Source organism: Pristiophorus japonicus, chromosome 24 (assembly GCF_044704955.1).
Source record: "Pristiophorus japonicus isolate sPriJap1 chromosome 24, sPriJap1.hap1, whole genome shotgun sequence".
NCBI classification, from domain to species: domain Eukaryota; kingdom Metazoa; phylum Chordata; class Chondrichthyes; family Pristiophoridae; genus Pristiophorus; species Pristiophorus japonicus.
In genome coordinates, this window is record NC_092000.1 from 2,710,073 (window position 1) to 2,723,544 (window position 13,472).

The following is a 13,472-nucleotide window of genomic DNA, read 5'->3' on the forward strand; positions in this document are numbered from 1 at the left end:
CTCACTCACTATCCCGGGTTGTCCCTCTCACTCACTCACTATCCCGGGTTGTCCCTCTCACTCACTCACTCACTATCCCGGGTTGTCCCTCTCACTCACTCACTATCCCGGGTTGTCCCTCTCACTCACTCACTCCCTATCCCGGGTTGTCCCTCTCACTCACTCACTCACTTCCTATCCCGGGTTGTCCCTCACACTCACTCACTCACTCACTATCCCGGGTTGTCACTCTCTCTCACTCACTCCCTATCCCGGATTGTCCCTCTCTCTCACTCACTCACTCTCCCAGGTTGACCCTCTCTCTCTCATTCACTCACTATCCCGGGTTGTCTCTCTCACTCACTCCCTATCCCGGATTGTCCCTCTCTCTCTCTCTCTCTCACTCACTCACTATCCCGGGTGGTCCCTCACTCAATCACTATCCCGGGTTGTCCCTCACTCACTCACTATCCCGGGTTGTCCCTCACTCACTCACTATCCCGGGTGGTCCCTCTCTCTCTCTCTCACTCACTCACTATCCCGGGTGGTCCCTCACTCACTCACTCACTATCCCGGGTTGTCTCAATCACTCACTATCCCGGGTTGTCCCTCACTCACTCACTATCCCGGGTGGTCCCTCTCTCTCACTCACTCACTCGGGTTGTCCCTCACTCACTCACTATCTCGGGTGGTCCGTCTCTCTCACTCACTCACTATCCCGGGTGGTCTCTCTCTCTCTCTCTCTCACTATCCCGGGTGGTCCCTCACTCACTCACTATCCTGGGTTGTCCCTCACTCACTCACTATCCCGGGTGGTCCCTCACTATCCCGGGTTGTCCCTCACTCACTCACTATCCCAGGTTGTCCCTCACTCACTCACTATCCCGGGTTGTCCCTCACTCACTATCCCGGGTTGTCCCTCACTCACTCACTATCCCGGGTGGTCCCTCACTCACTCACTATCCCGGGTGGTCCCTCACTCACTCACTATCCCGGGTTGTCCCTCATTCACTCACTATCCCGGGTTGTCCCTCACTAACTCACTATCCCGGGTGGTCCCTCTCACTCACTCACTATCCCGGGTTGTCCCTCACTCACTCACTATCCCGGGTGGTCCCCCTCTCTCTCTCTCACTCACTCTCTATCCCGGTTGGTCCCTCACTCACTCACTATCCCGGGTTGTCACTCACTATCCCGGGTGGTCCCTCACTCACTCACTATCCCGGGTTGTCCCTCCCTCACTCACTATCCCGGGTTGTCCCTTACTCACTCACTATCCCGGGTGGTCCCTCACTCACTCACTATCCCGGGTGGTCCCTCACTCACTCACTGTCCCTGGTGGTCCCTCACTCACTCACTATCCCGGGTGGTCCCTCACTCACTCACTATCCCGGGTTGTCCCTCACTCACTCACTATCCCGGGTGGTCCCTCACTATCCCGGGTTGTCCCTCACTCACTCACTATCCCAGGTTGTCCCTCACTCACTCACTATCCCGGGTTGTCCCTCACTCACTCACTATCCCGGGTTGTCACTCACTCACTATCCAGGGTGGTCCCTCACTCACTCACTATCCCGGGTGGTCCCTCACTCACTCACTATCCCGGGTGGTCCCTCACTCACTCACTATCCCGGGTTGTCCCTCACTCACTCACTATCCCGGGTTGTCCCTCACTCACTCACTATCCCGGGTTGTCCCTCATTCACTCACTATCCCGGGTGGTCCCTCTCTCTCTCTCTCTCTCTCTCACTCACTATCCCGGGTGGTCCCTCACTCACTCACTATCCCGGGTTGTCCCTCACACACTCACTATCCCGGGTTGTCCCTCACTCACTCACTATCCCGGGTTGTCCCTCACTCACTATCCCGGGTGGTCCCTCACTCACTCATTATCCCGGGATGTCCCTCACTCACTATCCCGGGTGGTCCCTCACTCACTCACTATCCCGGGTTGTCCCTCATTCACTCACTATCCCGGGTTGTCCCTCACTCACTCACTATCCCGGGTTGTCACTCACTCACTATCCCGGGTTGTCCCTCACTCACTCATTATCCCGGGTTGTCACTCACTCACTCACTATCCCGGGTTGTCCCTCACTCACTCACTATCCCGGGTGGTCCCTCTCTCTCTCTCTCTCTCTCTCACTCACTATTCCGGGTGGTCCCTCACTCACTCACTATCCCGGGTTGTCCCTCACTCACTCACTATCCCGGGTGGTCCCTCTCTCTCTCTCTCCCTCACTATCCCGGGTGGTCCCTCTCTCACTCACTCACTATCCCGGGTTGTCCCTCACTCACTCACTCACTCACTATCCCGGGTTGTCCCTCACTCACTCACTATCCCGGGTGGTCCCTCACTCACTCACTATCCCGGGTGGTTCCTCACTCACTCACTATCCCGGGTTGTCCCTCACTCACTCACTATCCCGGGTTGTCCCTCACTCACTCACTATCCCGGGTTGTCTCTCTCTCACTCACTATCCCGGGTTGTCACTCACTCACTCACTATCCCGGGTGGTCCCTCACTCACTCACTGTCCCGGGTGGTCCCTCACTCACTCACTATCCCGGGTTGTCCCTCACTCACTCACTATCCCGGGTGGTCCCTCACTCACTCACTATCCCGGGTGGTCCCTCACTCACTCACTATCCCGGGTTGTCCCTCACTCACTCACTATCCCGGGTGGTCCCTCACTCACTATCCCGGGTGGTCCCTCACTCACTCACTGTCCCGGGTGGTCCCTCACTCACTCACTATCCCGGGCTGTCCCTCACTCACTCACTATCCCGGGTGGTCCCTCACTCACTCACTATTCCGGGTGGTCCCTCACTCACTCACTCACTCACTATCCCGGGTGGTCCCTCACTCACTATCCCGGGTTGTCCCTCACTCACTCACTATCCCGGGTGGTCCCTCACTTACTCACTATCCCGGGTGGTCCCTCACTCACTCACTCACTATCCCGGGTGGTCCCTCACTCATTCACTATCCCGGGTGGTCCCTCACTCACTCACTATCCCGGGTTGTCCCTCACTCACTCACTATCCTGGGTTGTCCCTCACTCACTCACTATCCCGGGTGGTCACTCACTCACTCACTATCCCGGGTGGGCACTCACTCACTATCCCGGGTGGTCCCTCACTCACTCACTATCCCGGGTGGTCACTCACTCACTATCCCGGGTTGTCCCTCACTCACTATCCCGGGTTGTCCCTCACTCACTCACTATCCCGGGTTGTCCCTCACTCACTATCCCGGGTTGTCCCTCACTCACTCACTATCCCGGGTTGTCCCTCACTCACTCACTATCCCGGGTTGTGCCTCACTCACTCACTATCCCGGGTGGTCACTCGCTCACTCACTATCCCGGGTTGTCCCTCACTCACTCACCCGGGTAGTCCCTCACTCACTCACTATCCCGGGTGGTCCCTCACTCACTCACTATCCCGGGTGGTCACTCGCTCACTCACTATCCCGGTTGTCCCTCACTCACTCACTATCCTGGGTTGTCTCTCACTCACTCACTATCCCGGGTGGTCCCTCACTCACTCACTATCCCGGGTGGTCACTCGCTCACTCACTATCCCAGGTTGTCCCTCACTCACTCACTCACTAGCCCGGGTTGTCCCTCACTCACTCACTATCCCGGGTGGTCACTCGCTCACTCACTATCCCGGGTTGTCCCTCACTCACTCACTATCCCGGGTTGTCTCTCACTCACTCACTATCCCGGGTTGTCCCTCACTCACTCACTATCCCGGGTTGTCCCTCACTCACTCACTATCCTGGGTTGTCCCTCACTCACTCACTATCCCGGGTGGTCCCTCACTCACTCACTATCCCGGGTGGTCACTCGCTCACTCACTATCCCGGGTTGTCCCTCACTCACTCACTATCCCGGGTTGTCTCTCACTCACTCACTATCCCGGGTTGTCCCTCACTCACTCACTATCCCGGGTGGTCACTCGCTCACTCACTATCCCAGGTTGTCCCTCACTCACTCACTCACTATCCCGGGTTGTCCCCCACTCACTCACTATCCCGGGTGGTCACTCGCTCACTCACTATCCCGGGTTGTCCCTCACTCACTCACTATCCCGGGTGGTCCCTCTCTCTCTCTGTCTCACTCACTATCCCGGGTGGTCCCTCACTCACTCACTATCCCGGGTGTCTCCCTCACTCACTCACTATTCCGGGTTGTCCCTCACTCACTCATCCCGGGTTGTCCCTCACTCACTCACTATCCCGGGTTGTCCCTCACTCACTCACTCACTATCCCGGGTTGTCCCTCACTCACTCATCCCGGGTTGTCCCTCACTCACTCACTATCCCGGGTTGTCCCTCACTCACTCACTATCCCGGGAGGTCCCTCACTCACTCACTATCCCGGGGTCACTCACTCACTCACTATCCCGGGTTGTCCCTCACTCACTCACTATCCCGGGTTGTCCCTCACTCACTATCCCGGGTTGTCCCTCACTCACTCACTATCCCGGGTTGTCCCTCACTCACTCACTATCCCGGGTTGTCCCTCACTCACTCACTATCCCGGGTGGTCCCTCACTCACTCACTATCCCGGGTGGTCACTCACTCACTCACTATCCCGGGTGGTAGCCCTCACTCACTCACTATCCCGGGTGGTCCCTCACTCACTATCCCGGGTTGTCCCTCACTCACTCACTATCCCGGGTTGTCCCTCACTCACTCACTATCCCGGGTGGTCCCTCGCTCACTATCCCGGGTTGTCCCTCACTCACTCACTATCCCGGGTAGTCCCTCACTCACTATCCCGGGTTGTCCCTCACTATCCCGGGTTGTCCCTCACTCACTCACTATCCCGGGTTGTCCCTCACTCACTCACTATCCCGGGTTGTCCCTCACTCACTCACTATCCCGGGTGGTCCCTCACTCACTCACTATCCCGGGTTGTCACTCACTATCCCGGGTTGTCCCTCACTCACTCACTATCCCGGGTGGTCCCTCACTCACTCACTATCCCGGGTTGTCCCTCACTCACTCACTATCCCGGGTGGTCCCTCACTCACTCACTCACTATCCCGGGTGGTCCCTCACTCACTCACTATCCCGGGTTGTCCCTCACTCACTCACTCACTATCCCGGGTAGTCCCTCACTCACTCACTATCCCGGGTGGTCCCTCACTCACTCACTATCCCGGGTGGTCCCTCACTCACTCACTATCCCGGGTTGTCCCTCACTCACTCACTCACTATCCCGGGTGGTCCCTCACTCACTCACTATCCCGGGTTGTCCCTCACTCACTCACTATCCCGGGTTGTCCCTCACTCACTCACTATCCCGGGTGGTCCCTCACTCACTCACTATCCCGGGTTGTCCCTCACTCACTCACTATCCCGGGTTGTCCCTCACTCACTCACTCACTATCCCGGGTTGTCCCTCACTCACTCACTATCCCGGGTTGTCCCTCACTCACTCACTCACTATCCCGGGTGGTCACTCACTATCCCGGGTTGTCTCTCACTCACTCACTATCCCGGGTGGTCACTCACTCACTTACCCGGGTGGTCACTCACTATCCCGGGTTGTCCCTCACTCACTCACTATCCCGGGTTGTCCCTCACTCACTCACTATCCCGGGTTGTCCCTCACTCACTCACTCACTATCCCGGGTGGTCACTCACTATCCCGGGTTGTCCCTCACACACTCACTATCCCGGGTGGTCACTCACTCACTCACTATCCCGGGTGGTCACTCACTATCCCGGGTTGTCCCTCACTCACTCACTATCCCGGGTTGTCCCTCACTCACTCACTATCCCGGGTTGTCCCTCACTCACTCACTCACTATCCCGGGTGGTCACTCACTCACTCACTATCCCGGGTGGTCCCTCACTCACTCACTATCCCGGGTGGTCCCTCTCTCTCACTCACTCACTATCCCGGGTGGTCCCTCACTCACTCACTATCCCGTGTGGTCACTCACTCACTCACTATCCCGGGTGGTCACTCACTCACTCACTATCCCGGGTGGTCACTCACTATCCCGGGTTGACCCTCACTCACTCACTATCCCGGGTGGTCCCTCTCTCTCACTCACTATCCCGGGTTGTCCCTCACTCACTATCCCGGGTGGTCACTCACTCACTCACTCACTATCCCGGGTTGTCACTCACTCACTCATTATCCCGGGTGGTCACTCAATATCCCGGGTTGTCACTCACTCACTCACTCACTATCCCGGGTGGTCCCTCACTCACTCACTATCCCGGGTTGTCACTCACTCACTCACTATCCCGGGTTGTCCCTCACTCACTATCCCGGGTTGTCACTCACTCACTCACTATCCCGGGTGGTCACTCACTATCCCGGGTTGTCACTCACTCACTCACTCACTATCCCGGGTGGTCCCTCACTCACTCACTCACTATCCCGGGTTGTCCCTCACTCACTATCCCGGGTGGTCACTCACTATCCCGGGTTGTCACTCACTCACTCACTCACAATCCCGGGTGGTCCCTCACTCACTCACTATCCCGGGTTGTCCCTCACTCACTATCCCGGGTTGTCACTCACTCACTCACTATCCCGGGTGGTCACTCACTATCCCGGGTTGTCACTCACTCACTCACTCACTATCCCGGGTGGTCCCTCACTCACTCACTCACTATCCCGGGTTGTCCCTCACTCACTATCCCGGGTTGTCACTCACTCACTCACTATCCCGGGTTGTCCCTCACTCACTATCCCGGGTTGTCACTCACTCACTCACTATCCCGGGTGGTCACTCACTATCCCGGGTTGTCACTCACTCACTCACTCACTATCCCGGGTGGTCCCTCACTCACTCACTCACTATCCCGGGTTGTCCCTCACTCACTATCCCGGGTGGTCACTCACTATCCCGGGTTGTCACTCACTCACTCACTCACAATCCCGGGTGGTCCCTCACTCACTCACTATCCCGGGTTGTCCCTCACTCACTATCCCGGGTTGTCACTCACTCACTCACTATCCCGGGTGGTCACTCACTATCCCGGGTTGTCACTCACTCACTCACTCACTATCCCGGGTGGTCCCTCACTCACTCACTCACTATCCCGGGTTGTCCCTCACTCACTATCCCGGGTGGTCACTCACTATCCCGGGTGGTCCCTCACTCACTATCCCGGGTTGTCACTCACTCACTCACTATCCCGGGTGGTCACTCACTATCCCGGGTGGTCACTCACTATCCCGGGTTGTCACTCACTCACTCACTATCCCGGGCGGTCACTCACTCACTCACTATCCCGGATGGTCCCTCACTCACTCACTATCCCGGGTGGTCCCTCACTCACTCACTATCCCGGGTGGTCACTCACTATCCCGGGTTGTCACTCACTCACTCACTATCCCGGGTGGTCCCTCTCTCTCACTCACTCACTCACTATCCCGGGTGGTCCCTCACTCACTCACTATCCCGGGCGGTCACTCACTCACTCACTATCCCGGGTGGTCCCTCACTCACTCACTATCCCGGGTGGTCCCTCACTCACTCACTATCCCGGGTTGTCACTCACTCACTATCCCGGGTGGTCACTCACTCACTCACTATCCCGGGTGGTCACTCACTCACTCACTATTCCGGGTGGTCACTCACTCACTCACTATCCCGGGTGGTCCCTCACTCACTCACTATCCCGGGTGGTCACTCACTATCCCGGGTTGTCACTCACTCACTCACTCACTATCCCGGGTGGTCCCTCTCACTCACTCACTCACTATCCCGGGTGGTCCCTCACTCACTCACTATCCCGGGTGGTCACTCACTATCCCGGGTTGTCACTCACTCACTCACTCACTATCCCGGGTGGTCCCTCACTCACTATCCCGGGTTGTCCCTCACTCACTCACTATCCCGGGTTGTCCCTCACTCACTATCCCGGGTGGTCACTCACTCACTCACTATCCCGGGTTGTCACTCACTCACTCACTATCCCGGGTGGTCACTCACTATCCCGGGTTGTCACTCACTCACTATCCCGGGTGGTCCCTCACTCACTCACTATCCCGGGTTGTCCCTCACTCACTATCCCGGGTTGTCACTCACTCACTCACTATCCCGGGTGGTCACTCACTATCCCGGGTTGTCACTCACTCACTCACTATCCTGGGTGGTCCCTCACTCACTCACTCACTATCCCGGGTTGTCCCTCACTCACTATCCCGGGTGGTCACTCACTATCCCGGGTTGTCACTCACTCACTCACTCACAATCCCGGGTGGTCCCTCACTCACTCACTATCCCGGGTTGTCCCTCACTCACTATCCCGGGTTGTCACTCACTCACTCACTATCCCGGGTGGTCACTCACTATCCCGGGTTGTCACTCACTCACTCACTCACTATCCCGGGTGGTCCCTCACTCACTCACTCACTATCCCGGGTTGTCCCTCACTCACTATCCCGGGTGGTCACTCACTATCCCGGGTGGTCCCTCACTCACTATCCCGGGTTGTCACTCACTCACTCACTATCCCGGGTGGTCACTCACTATCCCGGGTGGTCACTCACTATCCCGGGTTGTCACTCACTCACTCACTATCCCGGGTTGTCACTCACTCACTCACTATCCCGGGTGGTCCCTCACTCACTCACTATCCCGGGTGGTTCCTCACTCACTCACTCACTATCCCGGGTGGTTCCTCACTCACTCACTATCCCGGGTGGTCACTCACTCACTATCCCGGGTGGTCACTCACTATCCCGGGTGGTCACTCACTATCCCGGGTGGTCCCTCACTCACTCACTATCCCGGGTGGTCACTCACTCACTATCCCGGGTGGTTCCTCACTCACTCACTCACTCACTATCCCGGGCGGTCCCTCACTCACTCACTATCCCGGGTGGTCCCTCACTCACTCACTATCCCGGGTGGTCCCTCACTCACTCACTATCCCGGGTGGTCACTCACTATCCCGGGTGGTCACTCACTCACTATCCCGGGTGGTCACTCACTCACTCACTATCCCGGGTGGTCACTCACTATCCCGGGTGGTCACTCACTCACTATCCCGGGTGGTCACTCACTCACTCACTATCCCGGGTGGTCACTCACTCACTCACTATTCCGGGTGGTCACTCACTCACTCACTATCCCGGGTGGTCCCTCACTCACTCACTATCCCGGGTGGTCACTCACTATCCCGGGTTGTCACTCACTCACTCACTCACTATCCCGGGTGGTCCCTCTCACTCACTCACTCACTATCCCGGGTGGTCCCTCACTCACTCACTATCCCGGGTGGTCACTCACTATCCCGGGTTGTCACTCACTCACTCACTCACTATCCCGGGTGGTCCCTCACTCACTATCCCGGGTTGTCCCTCACTCACTCACTATCCCGGGTTGTCCCTCACTCACTATCCCGGGTGGTCACTCACTCACTCACTATCCCGGGTTGTCACTCACTCACTCACTATCCCGGGTGGTCACTCACTATCCCGGGTTGTCACTCACTCACTATCCCGGGTGGTCCCTCACTCACTCACTATCCCGGGTTGTCCCTCACTCACTATCCCGGGTTGTCACTCACTCACTCACTCACTATCCCGGGTGGTCACTCACTATCCCGGGTTGTCACTCACTCACTCACTATCCTGGGTGGTCCCTCACTCACTCACTCACTATCCCGGGTTGTCCCTCACTCACTATCCCGGGTGGTCACTCACTATCCCGGGTTGTCACTCACTCACTCACTCACAATCCCGGGTGGTCCCTCACTCACTCACTATCCCGGGTTGTCCCTCACTCACTATCCCGGGTTGTCACTCACTCACTCACTATCCCGGGTGGTCACTCACTATCCCGGGTTGTCACTCACTCACTCACTCACTATCCCGGGTGGTCCCTCACTCACTCACTCACTATCCCGGGTTGTCCCTCACTCACTATCCCGGGTGGTCACTCACTATCCCGGGTGGTCCCTCACTCACTATCCCGGGTTGTCACTCACTCACTCACTATCCCGGGTGGTCACTCACTATCCCGGGTGGTCACTCACTATCCCGGGTTGTCACTCACTCACTCACTATCCCGGGTTGTCACTCACTCACTCACTATCCCGGGTGGTCCCTCACTCACTCACTATCCCGGGTGGTTCCTCACTCACTCACTCACTATCCCGGGTGGTTCCTCACTCACTCACTATCCCGGGTGGTCACTCACTCACTATCCCGGGTGGTCACTCACTATCCCGGGTGGTCACTCACTATCCCGGGTGGTCCCTCACTCACTCACTATCCCGGGTGGTCACTCACTCACTATCCCGGGTGGTTCCTCACTCACTCACTATCCCGGGCGGTCCCTCACTCACTCACTATCCCGGGTGGTCCCTCACTCACTCACTATCCCGGGTGGTCCCTCACTCACTCACTATCCCGGGTGGTCACTCACTATCCCGGGTGGTCACTCACTCACTATCCCGGGTGGTCACTCACTCACTCACTATCCCGGGTGGTCACTCACTATCCCGGGTGGTCACTCACTCACTATCCCGGGTGGTCACTCACTCACTATCCCGGGTGGTCACTCACTCACTATCCCGGGTGGTCACTCACTATCCCGGGTGGTCACTCACTCACTATCCCGGGTGGTCACTCACTCACTATCCCGGGTGGTCACTCACTCACTCACTATCCCGGGTGGTCACTCACTATCCCGGGTGGTCACTCACTCACTATCCCGGGTGGTCACTCACTCACTCACTATCCCGGGTGGTCACTCACTATCCCGGGTGGTCACTCACTCACTATCCCGGGTGGTCACTCACTCACTATCCCGGGTGGTCACTCACTCACTATCCCGGGCGGTCCCTCACTCACTCACTATCCCGGGTGGTCCCTCACTCACTCACTATCCCGGGTGGTCCCTCACTCACTCACTATCCCGGGTGGTCACTCACTCACTATCCCGGGTGGTCACTCACTATCCCGGGTGGTCACTCACTCACTATCCCGGGTGGTCACTCACTCACTCACTATCCCGGGTGGTCACTCACTATCCCGGGTGGTCACTCACTCACTATCCCGGGTGGTCACTCACTCACTATCCCGGGCGGTCACTCACTCACTCACTATCCCGGGTGGTCACTCACTATCCCGGGTGGTCACTCACTCACTCACTATCCCGGGTGGTCACTCACTCACTCACTATCCCGGGTTGTCACTCACTCACTCACTCACTATCCCGGGTGGTCACTCACTCACTATCCCGGGTGGTCACTCACTATCCCGGGTGGTCACTCACTCACTATCCCGGGTGGTCACTCACTCACTCACTATCCCGGGTGGTCACTCACTATCCCGGGTGGTCACTCACTCACTATCCCGGGTGGTCACTCACTCACTCACTATCCCGGGTGGTCACTCACTATCCCGGGTGGTCACTCACTCACTATCCCGGGTGGTCACTCACTATCCCGGGTTGTCCCTCACTCACTATCCCGGGTGGTCACTCACTATCCCGGGTGGTCACTCACTCACTATCCCGGGTGGTCACTCACTCACTATCCCGGGTGGTCACTCACTCACTCACTATCCCGGGTGGTCACTCACTCACTCACTATCCCGGGTGGTCACTCACTCACTATCCCGGGTGGTCACTCACTATCCCGGGTGGTCACTCACTCACTATCCCGGGTGGTCACTCACTATCCCGGGTGGTCACTCACTCACTATCCCGGGTGGTCCCTCACTCACTCACTATCCCGGGTGGTCACTCACTATCCCGGGTGGTCACTCACTCACTATCCCGGGTGGTCACTCACTATCCCGGGTGGTCACTCACTCACTATCCCGGGCGGTCCCTCACTCACTCACTATCCCGGGTGGTCCCTCACTCACTCACTATCCCGGGTGGTCACTCACTCACTATCCCGGGTGGTCACTCACTATCCCGGGTGGTCACTCACTATCCCGGGTGGTCACTCACTCACTCACTATCCCGGGTGGTCACTCACTCACTATCCCGGGTGGTCACTCACTCACTCACTATCCCGGGTGGTCACTCACTCACTATCCCGGGTGGTCACTCACTCACTATCCCGGGTGGTCACTCACTCACTATCCCGGGCGGTCACTCACTCACTATCCCGGGTGGTCACTCACTCACTATCCCGGGTGGTCACTCACTATCCCGGGTGGTCACTCACTCACTATCCCGGGTGGTCACTCACTATCCCGGGTGGTCACTCACTCACTATCCCGGGTGGTCACTCACTCACTATCCCGGGTGGTCACTCACTCACTCACTATCCCGGGTGGTCACTCACTATCCCGGGTGGTCACTCACTATCCCGGGCGGTCCCTCACTCACTCACTATCCCGGGTGGTCACTCACTCACTCACTATCCCGGGTGGTCACTCACTATCCCGGGTGGTCACTCACTCACTATCCCGGGTGGTCACTCACTCACTCACTATCCCGGGTGGTCACTCACTCACTCACTATCCCGGGTGGTCACTCACTATCCCGGGTGGTCACTCACTCACTCACTATCCCGGGTGGTCACTCACTCACTCACTATCCCGGGCGGTCCCTCTCGCGCTGCCGGAGCCGGTGCCGCTGCCCCGGATGTTGACTCCCGGGTTCCCGCCCTCCGCCGGCCGTTATTCCACAATTCAAACTCCCCGCGCGCCCCGCAGGACCCCAACCGCCGCCCTGCCCGTCAAACGGAGAAAGCTTGTCAGGTCTGCTTTATTTACAATGGCATTTTCAAATGTAAATGATTATTGATCAGTTCCTAATGTTCGCTTTGTTGCCATCTTCCACGCCATGTTCTGCTGGCATGGACATTAGACACCTAAATACAACAACAACAACAACAACGTGCGTTTATACAGTGCCTTTAAACCGTCCCGAGGCGCTCCACAGGAGCGTAAATCAGACAAAAAATTTACACCGAGTCACAGAAGGAGGTTTTCCGGACAGGTGACTAAAAGCTTAATCAAATAAGACGGTTTTAAGAAGCATCTTCGAAAGAAAGCAAGACTAGTATTTCTATAGCGCCTTTCACGACCTCAGGATGCCCAAAGCGCTTTCGAGCCAATGAAGTACTTTTTTGTAAAAGTGTAGTCACTGTTGTAATGTGGGAAACGCAGCAGCCAATTTGCGCACAGCAAGCTCCCACACACAGCAATGTGATAATGACCCGATAATGTTTTTGTGATGTTGATCAAGGGATAAATATTGGCCCCAGGACACCGGAGAACTCCCCTGCTTTTCCAAATAATTCCATGGGATCTTTTTCATACAGTTGGTAGGGCAGAGAGGGTCTCAGTTTAACGGTTCATCCTAAAGACGACATCCAACAGTGCAGCGCTCCCTCAGTACTGCCCCTCCGACAGCGCGGGGCTCCCTCAGTACTGCCCCTCCGACAGTGCGGGGCTCCCTCAGTACAGCCCCTCCGACAGTGCGGGGCTCCCTCAGTACTGCCCCTCCGACAGTGCGGGGCTCCCTCAGTACTGCCCCTC

General features: G+C 57.5%; 1 protein-coding gene across 9 annotated transcripts in view; it reads right to left on the reverse strand.

Moving 5' to 3' along the window:
- The window catches only part of LOC139237785 (kinetochore protein spc24-like), a 32,263-nt gene extending 19,669 nt beyond the window's left edge, over positions 1-12,594 (reverse strand). Inside the window, exon 1 of one of the 9 annotated variants that reach the window (XM_070866969.1) lies at positions 12,516-12,594. The gene's annotated coding sequence lies outside the window, so the exon portion shown is untranslated. The other 8 variants (XM_070866972.1, XM_070866968.1, XM_070866976.1 and 5 more) reach the window with 8 other exon arrangements.
- Positions 12,595-13,472: the final 878 nt, after the last annotated feature.